General features: G+C 36.5%; 1 non-coding gene across 1 annotated transcript; it reads right to left on the reverse strand.

Annotated features, from left to right (window-relative positions):
* Positions 1-764: 764 nt before the first annotated feature.
* LOC141391592 (U1 spliceosomal RNA) lies at positions 765-929 on the reverse strand. The gene has a single exon (XR_012409680.1). It is a non-coding gene; the product is annotated as a U1 spliceosomal RNA (small nuclear RNA).
* Between the last annotated feature and the right edge of the window lie 12318 nt (positions 930-13247).

Consider the following 13247-nt stretch of genomic DNA (forward strand, 5'->3'; position numbering starts at 1 on the left):
CTCTAGCGTCGATTCATGGCACAAATACTACAGTCAAACATATTATTTTGTGCATCATTGGTTTAAACCAAAGACAAGTGTACAAAATTTCAGTGCTCTATCTCAATTGATTAGGAAGATAGCGTGATTGCAACAAACGGACGTATATTTTACGCTGATCAATAAAATATATACTTTGGTGGGTCTAAAATGATTATTTAGATGTGTTACAAAAGGAATGACAAACTAAATATAACCTCCATCTTATGGAAAAGGACATAAAAAACAACATCTTCGTTATTTTGAGCTGTTCAAACAGCTGTTCTATAGAGCTTTGATGCTATATTTTATTTTTAATCACTACGCAAATGGTTGCATTGCCTTATATGTACAAATGTGTAGTTAACCAAAAATTATCCGATTTTTTATAATGCGGGTAAAAAAGTAGAAAGAAAAACAAAGTAAAAAAGTACTATAATTGCAAAAAGCTAAATAAATGGAAATTTGCGGCTAACTACGAACCATGATACAATAAAAAGGTAGCATTATCAGCCCAGCTGATGGTAACATAATTTGTCAATTGCATTGAATTTATGTCAAATTTTGACATCTTATGTTACCAAAAACGGCAGTTGCTGCTACCTTCTTATGGTATCATGCTACGAACAAAAGAATGCTAAAATAGTTGCAAAAATGGTTACCATTCATCTTACCTATGTAAATGTGTGCCCGCGCATCCCTTTAATTATTCTCAAGAACCTATTATTTCAAATTTATTAACTTATGTCGGGACGGCGCGAACGCCATTCCCGGCTAACAAAAATTACACGCACGAGTTATTCACATTAGGAATAATCGCGGAGGTCAACTCAACCGAAAGTGCAATGGCCAAGCCTCACTCCGGGGGAACCGCCTTCATGATCACGGTAACCCCTACGCCAGGTAAGTATGCTTTGCTTAGCCACAGCTAAACTACTTAGCCATCAACAAATACAAAGTGAATAAGAAATCTTTGGTACGGTGGACATCAACATTTGACGTAAATTTGACATTGAAATACAATTTTTAAAATAACTGCAAAGCAAATGACGGCAAACAAATACCCTGATAGAATTATTCCGTGAACAAATCTTTTTTTGAGGGCAAAATTGTGTATTGTTGGGGTAGGTAGAAAAAAATAAAGAAACAACCACTAAAATTTAGTGACTGGCAAGAATTTGGTTATGGTACATGAAATAATTTAAAAATTAAGCTACATTGTTTTATTAATAAATGCACTAAATGCTAGAAAATATTTTTTCGCCTAGCATCAAGTACATAGTATATTCTTCTTCATAATCTCTCAAATAAAACGCTTGCCACTTAATTTTGTCACCATTTTAATTTAAATGCAAGCGTTTTATTTGAGAGATTCCATCACAAAGAAGAATATACAACTTGATGCTAAGCGAAAAGTTATTTTCTGGCGTTCAGTGCATTTATAAATAAAACACTGTTGCTTATTTTTTAATTATTTTTTTTAACTTTTTAGTAAATAAAAATTTGTTACCACTGAGAACCCCATAACCAAATTACAGCCAATGTTGGCCGAAAGTGTAGATAAAAACTTTAAAATGCCTGATATCGGGTACCGATATATGGGGGCTATACCAAAACCTGGACCTATGTCCACAATTGTTGGTGGGTAAGATTCTGTACCATTGGAAACTCCAAATGCCAAGTTACAACCAATTCGGGCTGAGAATGAAGATAAAATTCTCAAAATACCTGAAATCGGGTGGTACCGTAATATGGGGGCTATAGAAAAAAATGGACCCATATTGGTGTCACAATCATGTATTGTCATCCATATCTGAAAAGTGTGCAAAGCTTTAGTTCAATTGGTCAACTGCAACTGTGTTAAAAATGAGTTACTAGATTTATACTAAACAGAACCTGCAAGAAGCTACTATATTTTACTACGATAACATTTTTTCCTTTATGTTATCGGAAAAAGTAGTAAAAATTAGTAGATTCTTGTAGTTGTGGAACAGACCAAAAGGAAAAAATGTTTTCGTAGTAAAAAACAGCAGCTTCTTCCAGGTTCTGGAACAGGCAAAATACGGGCAAAATGTGCCTCATCGAAATAATGGTTTTAGACCCCAAGTATGTTTGGACGAAATGTGTTTCAGACAATTTGGAGTTGATTTAGCCATGTCTGTCTGTCTGGCTGGAGCGCACGATTACTCTCGAACGGATCAACCGATTCGGTCCAAAATTTGGCTTTCGTAATATTCTGTCCAAACGTAGTTTAAGTTCGAAGATCGGTTATATCGGTCCACTCCCTCCGGTACCTCCCCCACAAAAGTTCGGAAATGTTCGGAAAATTTGTGCGCACGATAACTCTTAAAGGAAGTATCCGATTTGGTCCGTAATTTGCACATCGTGAAATTTCTACCAGACTTAGATGAGGTTCAAATATGGACTCAATCGGTCCACTCCTTCGTGTACCTCCCACACAAAATTTCAGAAAAGTTCGGTTTAGGACCTGCTCTCGAATCGCTTTGATTTTTGTTGATGCAACTTGCATTCGCTGCCTCAATTACAACATTAAAGTTTTTTCAGGGGTAAGTCCATACTCCTTTAGAAAACAGCTCAAAAGTTGTAAGAAAAAACCCCTAGTGGCTGGAGTGCTCGAACCGAATACTGCGTTCGAATATTAGATGAAATTCGAAGGTGGTGCTTATAGGTCCACTTCTTCCGATACCTCTCGCACAAAAGTTCAAAAATATTCGCTAAAAGGGTACGCGCGATTTCTCATTGACGTAGCAACCGATTTGGTCCAAACTTTGGATCTCTAAATATTTTCGAAACTTACTTTATGTTCAAATTTGGGCCCTATCTGTCCAATCCTTGTGGTACCACCCACACAAATGTTCAACATTTTTGTGTGGGTAAGGGTCTGTTCGAGGATCCTTTGGACATTTTTACCGAAGGTTTTCCTAGTGGCCCTGTTTACAGCGTTATTATGTTTTTCGTATGCTTGTGTGATAAAAAGCCCTATCTATCGTTATGCCCGCAAATTTTTGAGCTGGGTTTTACTTATTTTCTATAGCCCCCATATATCGGTACCACCCAATTTCTGGTGTTTTGAGGGTTTTTTTCTTCAGTTCTTGTCCGAATTGGCTGTAACTTGACATTTCGAATTACCAATTGTACAGAAACTCCCGCACCAAAAATTTTGGGCATGGGTCAGATTTTGGTGTAGCCCCCATACCACTCGATTTCAGGCATTTTAAAGTTTTTATCTACATTTTCGGCCACAATTGACTGTAATTTGTTTATGGCCTTCTCATGGATCAAAAAAATGTATTTACTAAAAAGTTAAAAATAAAAAATAATTAAAAAATTAAGTTTCAGTGTTTTATTTATAAATGCACTTAAAACTAGAAAATAATTTGTCGCTTAGCCTCAATAAGTATATTCTTCCTTATGATGGAGTCTCTCAAATAAAACGCTTGCATTTAAATTAAAAATGGTGGCAAAATTAAATGGCAATTTCTATCCCTAGGATAGAAAGATAGAAGACCGTTTACAGGATTTCTAAATATATGAAGCCTTCCAGAGGCATCCTACAAATGGAATTACAAAAGAAGATCTGTTTTCAGCTCTTCCATATGTAGAATATCTTCTTTAGATATAATACCATATACATACTCTATTAATATAAAACAAGTTCTATAGAGTTCCATTACAGAACTCCTATGGATGGAAACCCTCCTACATATTCTGTTCACTGTATTACCACGACCTACATTTTATTCCACAGAGTCGTAATATTCATTGTTACCTTTCATATAAAGTTTGGTGGGTTTGAATTGATAGCAAATTGTAAAATTTGTTTCCATACGTCGTATGCTTCTCAGAATCTATGCTAAGGTTTTGAGTAGAAATTAAATAAAATCTCTGCTTAGAATTTATTGGTATCATGGGCAACAACTGAAATCTTGTTTTTGAGATCAAAATTATAATAAAAAAAGAATGACTGGGTCATTGTTAAATAAACGACGACGACGACGATAAAGAAGAAGATACCGGAAACTCGTACTTGAAACTTCTTAAAAATCGATTTTTATTTCACGTCATCTTCTTCTACGTTTTTTTCTTAAGATTTATTTTTGATGATGTTTTATTATTCTTGTCAATCACTGAGAAACCCCCAATAATAAAAAATAGCAAAGAAAAAGAAACCCTACCGCACTGATTAATTATGATATTTTATTTATGATTCGGCTTTGTAACCGTTTTATGATTTTAAATGAAGCTTGATGTCGTTGACGCCGGTTGTTCGCACACACGAAATCTCTGTGTAGGTTCGTGTGAATGTTTGGTTATCAGGTGGTACGCATGCACATCGGCCGCTCAAAACATGCTGGGTCCAACGTACGGATCGATGGCGGTTGTCGTTTGCTTTGCTTTCAATCTCGTTTCGTTATGCTAATTTCTTTGACTTCGAATCATTATAAAAACATACATACATACAGACGCAGAAGAGACAAAGAAGCAAAAATGTGCTGTTATTTTCCATCAAAGGTCAAGTTCATTTCCGCGTTATCACCATTTGCTATCCAATGGTCTTTCGCTAATTTCTATTAGAAACAGTTTAAAGAAACTGGTAACAATATTTGGACCTACGTGAACCTAAACAGCATGCTCAAAACAAAACCAAAACAAATGTTTGTTGTTGTTTTATATATAGATTTTTTTTTGATTTATTGCTATGGTGACTTTGTTGTAAAAGATGTTTTGATTGTATTAGCTTTATTTAGCTTTTATTGATGTTATGACAGACCACTTTAAATGAAGACGTCATTTTGAAGTTCACATACAATGTGTAATTCTTGATTGACTGATTAGTTCTAAAGGAGTTTATATTCATGCAGACAGACTAGGGTTGTATAAGTCTAGTTCATTTGAACGACCTAGTTCTTTTTTTAGTTCAATGGACTCGCGTTTGTTTGTATTAAGAAATTGCGTATACGTAACATCACACGTTAGTTTGTGTGACGTTACTCACACTTTTTTTGAACTAGAACAGTAAACTATGCACTAGATTTATATAACTCGAATGCAGACATCAAGTTCCTGTGATTGTTTCGAATATTAAGAGCCAATTAATCGTCTGTGAATGGAGTGTGATCAGCGTTGCCCACAGTTTTTGATCGGAAATCGTCAACAAATTTTGGAAAATCGTCAACATGGTGCAAAATTAGGTTTGGTTACCGTTTAATGCGAGTTTTTCGCTGACAGTTTAGTCAATGAGACTGACAACATAAAGTATACAACCCACAGCAATAAATCTAAACCAATCTCACTTGGATACCGCTATAAAAACTGCTTTCTGAAGATGATAGTTTTCCCTATGCTTATCGAGTTTGCAGTAATGCAGCAAGGTAAAGCTGGGTAAAAATTGTCAGTTTTGAATGACAGCTTAGCTCAAATATCGCTTGCTTGACAGTGTGAACGTCCACGTTTGTCGGTTCACGTACATTTTGGTTGTTTGGCAGTCGGAAATCGATAAAAACTTTAATTCAAGACCGACTCACCGCTTACAGTGGCAGAGTAGGGAGTATTTTACCTCGAAAACTTTTCAAGGGTGATTTTCATCCATTAACAATTCGATTCTGATGTAAATCGTGATGAGGCAAAAACTATGAAAATACCTGTATTCCAGATGTGTTTTTAAATCTGGAAATTGCTCTAAAACATTAAAAAAGCTCATAAAATTTTCCTTAAAATCGTTCGTGAAATTTTGTTCAAAATATTGTTATCTTCGTTCATTTCATGCAATTCTGACTTACATGAAAAATCGTCATTTTGGACCATAAAATCGTCATTTTTCAATTTTGGGCCAAAAAATCGTCTAAATGACGATAAATCGTCGGCAACACTGAGTGTGATGCATATACATATGTAAGTCAAATTTTGTTTGCGGAATTCAGATGGTTTCCGATTTTCGTCATTTTGATGGTCGCGATCAAAGTTCGCATTTTTAGGTTTTCACGATTTTGCTTGGAAACGGCAAGTCCTATCGAAATGGGACTAAAGAAAATATTGTAGTGGATTTTCAATGCTACAACATTTTCTTTAGTTTCATTTCGATAAGGCTCGCCGATGAACTTGATCGCGACCATCAAAATGTCGGAAATCGAGTGGCACATTATATAGGGGCTTCAAAACGTGGATTTTACCGAACATTCTCAGCGGGAAAATTGTGTAACCCAAACCTCCCGAAAATCGGGAGGTACCTTCTATGGGTTTACCGATAATTCTTTGCAGGAATGCTATATGTCCCCAACGAAGACAAAATACCGAAAATCGGGAGCAACCGTCCTCTGGGGGCTATATGAAGGCGTTGACCTAAATTGGCAAATTTGATGTAGAATGTTTAATACCCCAACGAAAACTAAATACCAAATTTCAACCACAACCTTCAAAATACCGAAAATCGAGAGGTATCGTTTTATATATATAGACGTGGAAATATTTTTTGGTGGGGGTGGGACAAGTTTATTTGAGGGTGGGGTAAGAGTTCGTTCAACTTTCTCGAATGCAAGAAGAGTTTCACTCGCGAGTGAAATTCGAGCGAATTAGAGCGAGTATTCGGAGCTCTGAAATATACCGACAAATTTCAGGTGGAATGTTGTATACCCCAACGAAGACTAAATACCAAATTTCAACCAATTCAATGGTATATTGAGTTCACAACCTCCAAAATACCGAAAATCGGGAGTTATCGTTCTATGGGGGCTATGAAGGCGTTGATCTATACTGACAAATTTCAGTTTTAAAGTTTTATACCACCAACGAAGACTGAATACCACATTTCAGCCACAACAACACAAAAAACACAACTTTCAAAATACCGAAAGTCGGGAGGTACCGTAATATGGGCTACATGGTAGCGTGAGACTATACCGTTAAATTTCAAATGGAAAGGTTTATGCCCTCAACGAATACTAAATACCAATGTTCATACATTTACACAATAAAAATAATGTGTTCTTACGCGTGTCTTGTAGTACTCAGCTATGCTTCCCAGATGTGTGTACATCACATCTTCTCATTTTATAAAAGAACAGCGTCGCCCAATTAAAAGTCTGCATGGTTATATATTTTTACACATGTATACATAAGGGCTATGAATTTTTTATAACCTCATATTCCATTATCATATTTGGATAAGATTTTACCTAAGATTAGATAAAAACTTAATTATAAGGTGATTCGATAACAATTATAAACAGCGTTAAGTTCGGACAGGCCAAACTTGTCATACCCTCCACCACGAGTTGTATTGAAGTAAAATGGAACAATTAGTTTCCCTCGTTTATGAAGAAAACTAAATGCCACATTTCAGCAAGTTCGGTAAAACAATGTGGCTAACCTTCAAAATACCGAAGTTGAGGAGGTGCCGTTCCATGGGCGCTATATCAAAAGTCTATCTACGAGGGCAGTTCGGAAACTTCTTAGCCTATCAAAGAAAGAGAATAGTTAGTTTTTCAAAAATATTTTTATTTTTCAATATAATCTCCTGAAACTTCAATACACTTAGTCCAACGCTTTTCTAGCAATTCTATCCCTTGATTAAAATAGTTTTTCTCAAGGTCTTCAAAATAGTGGTTTACAACTGTAATTGCATCTTCATTTGAGGTAAAACGCTTACCAGCAGGGAATTTTTTTAGATTTGGGAACAAGTAAAAGTCACTGGGAGCTAAATCAGGAGAATAAGGTGGGTGGTCAAGCAACTCGTACTTTAATTCGTTGATTTTAGCCATTGTTAAAACACTCTTGTCCGCTGGTGCGTTGTCTTGATGAAAGATTTTTTTTTGTTGTAAGCCAGGACGTTTTTCTCGAATTTGTACATTTAATTGATCCAAAAGGTTGCAATAGTACTCTAAATTTATTGTTTTACCCTTTTGCAGATAGTCAATCAATAAAATACCTTTGAGGTCCCAAAAAACCGTTGCCATAACCTTACCAGCCGATTGAATTGTTTTTGCCTTCCTCCAGCTTCAGTCCACTGTTTGGATTGCTCTTGTCCATGTCTCATCAACAGTTATGAAACGACGCTTAAAATCCATTTTATTTCGCTTAAAACGATCCAAAGAAGCTTGAGAAATGTTCATTCTTATGCGTTTTTGATCGACTGTTAACAAATGCGACACCCATCTTGCAGAAAGCTTTTTCATCTGTAGTTCTTCATACAAAATTAAATGGACTCGATCATTTGAGATGCCCATGATATTAGCAATTTCACGCACTTTTATTCGTCTATCATTTAATACCATATCGTGCACTTTGGCTACAATTTCTGTTGTTGTTGCTGTTTTTGGACGTCCACTGCGTGGTTCATCTTCAATGCTTGTACGACCACGTTTAAATTCAGCAATCCAATTTTTTACTGTTGCATATGAAGGAGCACTTTCACCTAACACATTCACCATATCATTATGAATTTCTTGTCCCGATAAACTTTTTTTATGTAAATATTTAATGACAGCACGAATTTCTAATTTTTCCATTGTAAAAAAATTGCGGATGCGTCTTTTTTGAACACCTGTTTCTATATGAAGGAGTTGCCAGATCGAAACAAAATTTAACATGTGTTCATAACAGAGATGGATGTTTCCAAAACACTTAACTTTTTTCTGTTTATAACGCGCTTTTTGTGCTAGGCTAAGACGTTTCCGAACTGCCCTCGTACTGACAATTTTTCGCAGGGAGGTGGTTTACTATGCATTAAAAACTCGTGGCACCGGATTACAGCAAATTCGGTTGAAAAATGTGTTGGTAACAGTAAAATACTTTAATTCAGAATGATTCATTACATGCAACCACGCAACCTAAGGCCCCAATATTTTACTTAGAGTGTTTTTAGGCCACTATGACCCATTGAAAACAATTTCAGTTCGATATATTATTTAGAAGTATTTTTGTCACACCTTCCCATGTAAATGCCACCACTGTGGGTTCGCCTTAACTAACTTTAAATGAAAGGTGCTTACACCTGAGAGAAATGAGAAAAATCCAAAAAGGACAAAAAATCGCCGGAGGGATTTTGAAATAAATCGCGGTCAAAGTTCACATTTTTAAGGTTTTTTAGGTTTTCACGATTTAGCTTGGAAACGGCAAGTCCTATCGAAATGGGACTAAAGAAACGATTGTAGAGGATTTTCAATGCTTCTTAAGTCCATTTCGACAAGGCTTGCCGCTTCCAAGCAAAATCCTTAAAACCTAAAAAATATAAAAATGTGAACTTTGACCGCCACCATAAAAATGACGAAAATCGAGCGGCACATTATATAGGGGCTTCAAAACGTGGATCTTTACCGAACATTCTTAGCGGGAAAATTTTGTACCCCAAACCTCCCGAAAATCTATGGGGTAATTCATTGCAGGAATGCTGTACGTCCCCAACGAAGGTAACATACCGAATTTTACATATTCCTGTAGTATAATCTGACTAAAACCCTCGAAATACCGAAAATTGGGAGTTACCGTTCTGTGGGGGCTAAACGTGAAACTATACTGACAAATTTCTGGGGGAAAGTTTTTTGGTCCAAAAGAGAACTACGCTTCTCTGGGTGCAATATGAATACGTGGACCTATACTGAGAATTCTGTTCTGGAATATTTTATACACAACCTTCTAAATAACGAAAATCGGAAGCAACCGTCCTCTGGGGGCTATATGAATGCGTTGACCTATATAGACAAGTTTGATGTAGAATGTTTAATACCCCAACGAACACTAACCCACTGTTTTTGTAACTATTTTTTGTTCGTTCGTCTGTATTCGTAATAATTTGGGCATCCATAGCTCAGCCCCTAGATGACATACAGACCGTTCTATATATAGTTAAGAATTCCTCATTCAAAAATCATCGTTCCACATTTGCGCTAAGGCGTGTAAATAGATCTACAAAATTTTGACAATTCGTGTGAGAACAATGATTTTTTTTACAAAAACAGGGGGTAAATACCAAATTTCAACTACAACCTTCAAAATACCGAAAATCGAGAGGTACCATTTTATGGGGGCTATATATAGACGTCGACCTATACCGACAAATTTCAGGTGGAAAGTTGTATATTAAGGCCACAGCCTCCAAAATACCGAAAATCGGAAGGTACCGTTCTATGGGGGCTACACGCAGAGAAAAAATATGTTTGATCCAACAATATTCCAAGAGCAAAATATGTATTGTTAACATATTGTTGGATTCCTCATGTAGTATTGTAAATCCAAAAATAGTTTGTGTCAACTGAACAATATTTCTCTCTTTTCTTCGAAAATTTGTTTCTCTTCTCTCGCTATTCGATGCCGTGTTGAAAAAACAATTTTGGTGAGTTGTGGTGTTGTTTGTATGACATGCTGCCTTTACCTTTGTTTTTGTGTGTATGTACTTGTGAGACTCTTGTTTTTATTTGTTTCTGTTTTGTTTCATTCTTCTTTCCTTTTCATGTTTGTTATGGTGTTTAATTATTCCTTATGTTGTGGTGGGTTCTTGTGGCTTTTTGTTTGTCTTTGTTGTCAGCCAATGCAGCAAACCATGTATTGTGTTCATCAATGATTGCAATATTATACGCGCCATTTATATCCAAGTTATGCGAAAAGTGTATATGAGAAGTATATGCACTCAAATCAAAAATTTCTGGGCTGGTTTTCTGTATTGATAATACTTTTTGTAAACAAAATTAGATTATGATAGTTCCTACAATCGGTATTGTTAACGATTTTAACAATATTGCGGAAATTCGAAAGTTGTTTTTGTTTTCTATGTTTGGAACAAAAGATGGTATTTTTGGATTTGGATTACAATGTTTGAACAAAACAAATACATTTTTGGAACCAAAACATATATTTTTGTTCCAACAAAAGCGAAAAATATTTTTTCTCTGCGTGTATGAAGGCGTTGATCTATACCGACAAATTTCAGTTGGAAAGTTTTATACCACCAACGAAGACTGAATACCACATTTCAGCCATTTCGGTGGGATATACATATGTGTACGTGGACCTATATCCAAAAATTTCAGGTGGAAAGTTGTATACCCCAGCGAAAACTAAATGCCAAATTTCAATCATTTCGTTTGAATATTGAGGACACAACCTTCAAAATACCGAAAGTCTGGAGGTACCGTAATATTGGGCTATATGGAAGCGTGGGACGATACCGTCAAATTTCAAATGGAAAGTTTTAAGCCCTAAACGAAGACTAAATACCAAATACCACAGATCATAGTCCTTAAACCGTTTGCGGTTTGGGATTTTCTTCTTTTACTTCGTTCTTTGATAGTAGAATGTTTTTTTCTAGGGGAGGGTTACTGACCCGACTCCCAATCCCAAGTGTTTATCATTCTTAAGGGTGAACGGGCGGCACATGTTAGCTCACTACCTTTAAAGTGTGTTAAAAGCAGCTCCCAAGTTGACACCACGGGGAGCTCAGTGTAGACTAGAGATAAGAGAGGGACCAAATTAAGTCCTGGACTTTGCCATGTTGAAGCCGGCCAGGACCGTAGCTTGGTAACATTCATCCCCTTCGTTCCCACACAAAGCTTACAACTGCAAAATGCAACTACAAAAATGGATGTCTTGTTTGATTGCTGCTATAATACCTGCGAAGGAAGGCGTTCCCTTCCCTTTACGAGAATGGTCAAAAGGGTTCATTCTGGATTTCTTTAGTTCTTTTATAGTAGTTGGGTTTTTTCTTAGCGACGCACTCGTGTTCTCAGTGAATGTTCATACATTTACACAATAAAAATAATGTGTTCTACCCCCCGCCCCCGTCATTTTGATTTTGTGTATTTCGTACTTTTAACGTTCTCATAGATCAATGTATATATTAAAAAGACGCCAAAGACGCGCCCTTTCCAGCCATAAGTCATACATCCTCTGAAATTTATTTCTTGGCTTTCCGCCACTGGCCCAATCATAATACTGCAGGCGTGACTCGTAGTACCCAGCTATGCTGCCCAGATGCGTGTACATCACATCTTTATACAAGAACAGTTTCGCACAATTAAAAGTCAGCATGGTTAGACATTTGTACACACGTATGCATTAGGGTTATGACTTTTTTACAACCTCACATCCCTGTATCATATTTGGATAAGATTTTACCTAAGATTAGACATAAACTTAATTATATGTTGATTCGATAACAATTAAAAACAGGGTTAATTTCGGCCAGGCCAAACTTGTCATACCCTCCACCACGAGTTGTATTGAAGTAAAATGGAACAATTAGTTTCCTTTCGTTTATGAAGCAAACTAAATACCAAACTTCAGCAAGTTCGGTAAAGCAATGTGGCTAACCTTCAAAATACCGAAATCCGAGAGGTACCGTTCCATGGGTGCTATATCAAAACGTCGATCTATACCTACACATTTCTGGGGGAAAGTTTTTAGACTCAAAGATGACTAAATTCTAAATTTCCGATATTTCGGTAAAACCTTCAAAATACCGAAAATCAAGAGGTACGCTTCGATGGGGGATACAGGAACACGCGAACCTATACTGATAATTCTCTTCTGGAATATTTTATAACCGCATTGAAGGCTAAATAACACATTTCAGTCTTTCGGCGGTATATTGACGTCACAACATTTGAAATACCAGAAGTAGAGAGGTACCGTTCTATGGGGGCTATTCGGTTTGATAATGAGGCTAAAACCTTCAAAATACCGAAAATCGGGTGGTACCGTTCTATGGGGACTATACTAATGCGTAAATATATATCGACAAATTTCACATGGAACTGGGAGAAAGTTTTATACCCCCAACGAAGACAATGTACCAAATTTCAGCCATTTCGGTGTGATAATGAGATTAAAACCTTCAAAATACGGAAAATCGGGAGGTACCGTACTATGGGGGCTATATGAAGGCGTGGACCTATAGCGATAAATTTAATATGGAACGTGTAAATGAATACTAAATACTAAATTTCAGCCATTTCGGTGTGATAATGAGGTTAAACCCTTCGAAATACCGAAAATCGGGTGTTACCGTTTTATGGGGGCTCTACTAAGGCGTGGACCTACACCGATAAATTTCATACCCTTAAATGAAGACCAAATACCAAATTTCAGCCTTTTCGGTGGATTATTCAGGCCATAACCTTTAAAATACCGGAATAGGGAGGTACCGTTCTATGGGGGCTATACCAAGGCGTGGACCTATCTGGGGGAATGTTTTATACCCCCAACGAAGAATAAATTTT

Source organism: Musca autumnalis, unplaced genomic scaffold (assembly GCF_047663935.1).
Source record: "Musca autumnalis isolate F117 unplaced genomic scaffold, ASM4766393v1 scaffold_1, whole genome shotgun sequence".
Lineage (NCBI taxonomy): Eukaryota > Metazoa > Arthropoda > Insecta > Diptera > Muscidae > Musca > Musca autumnalis.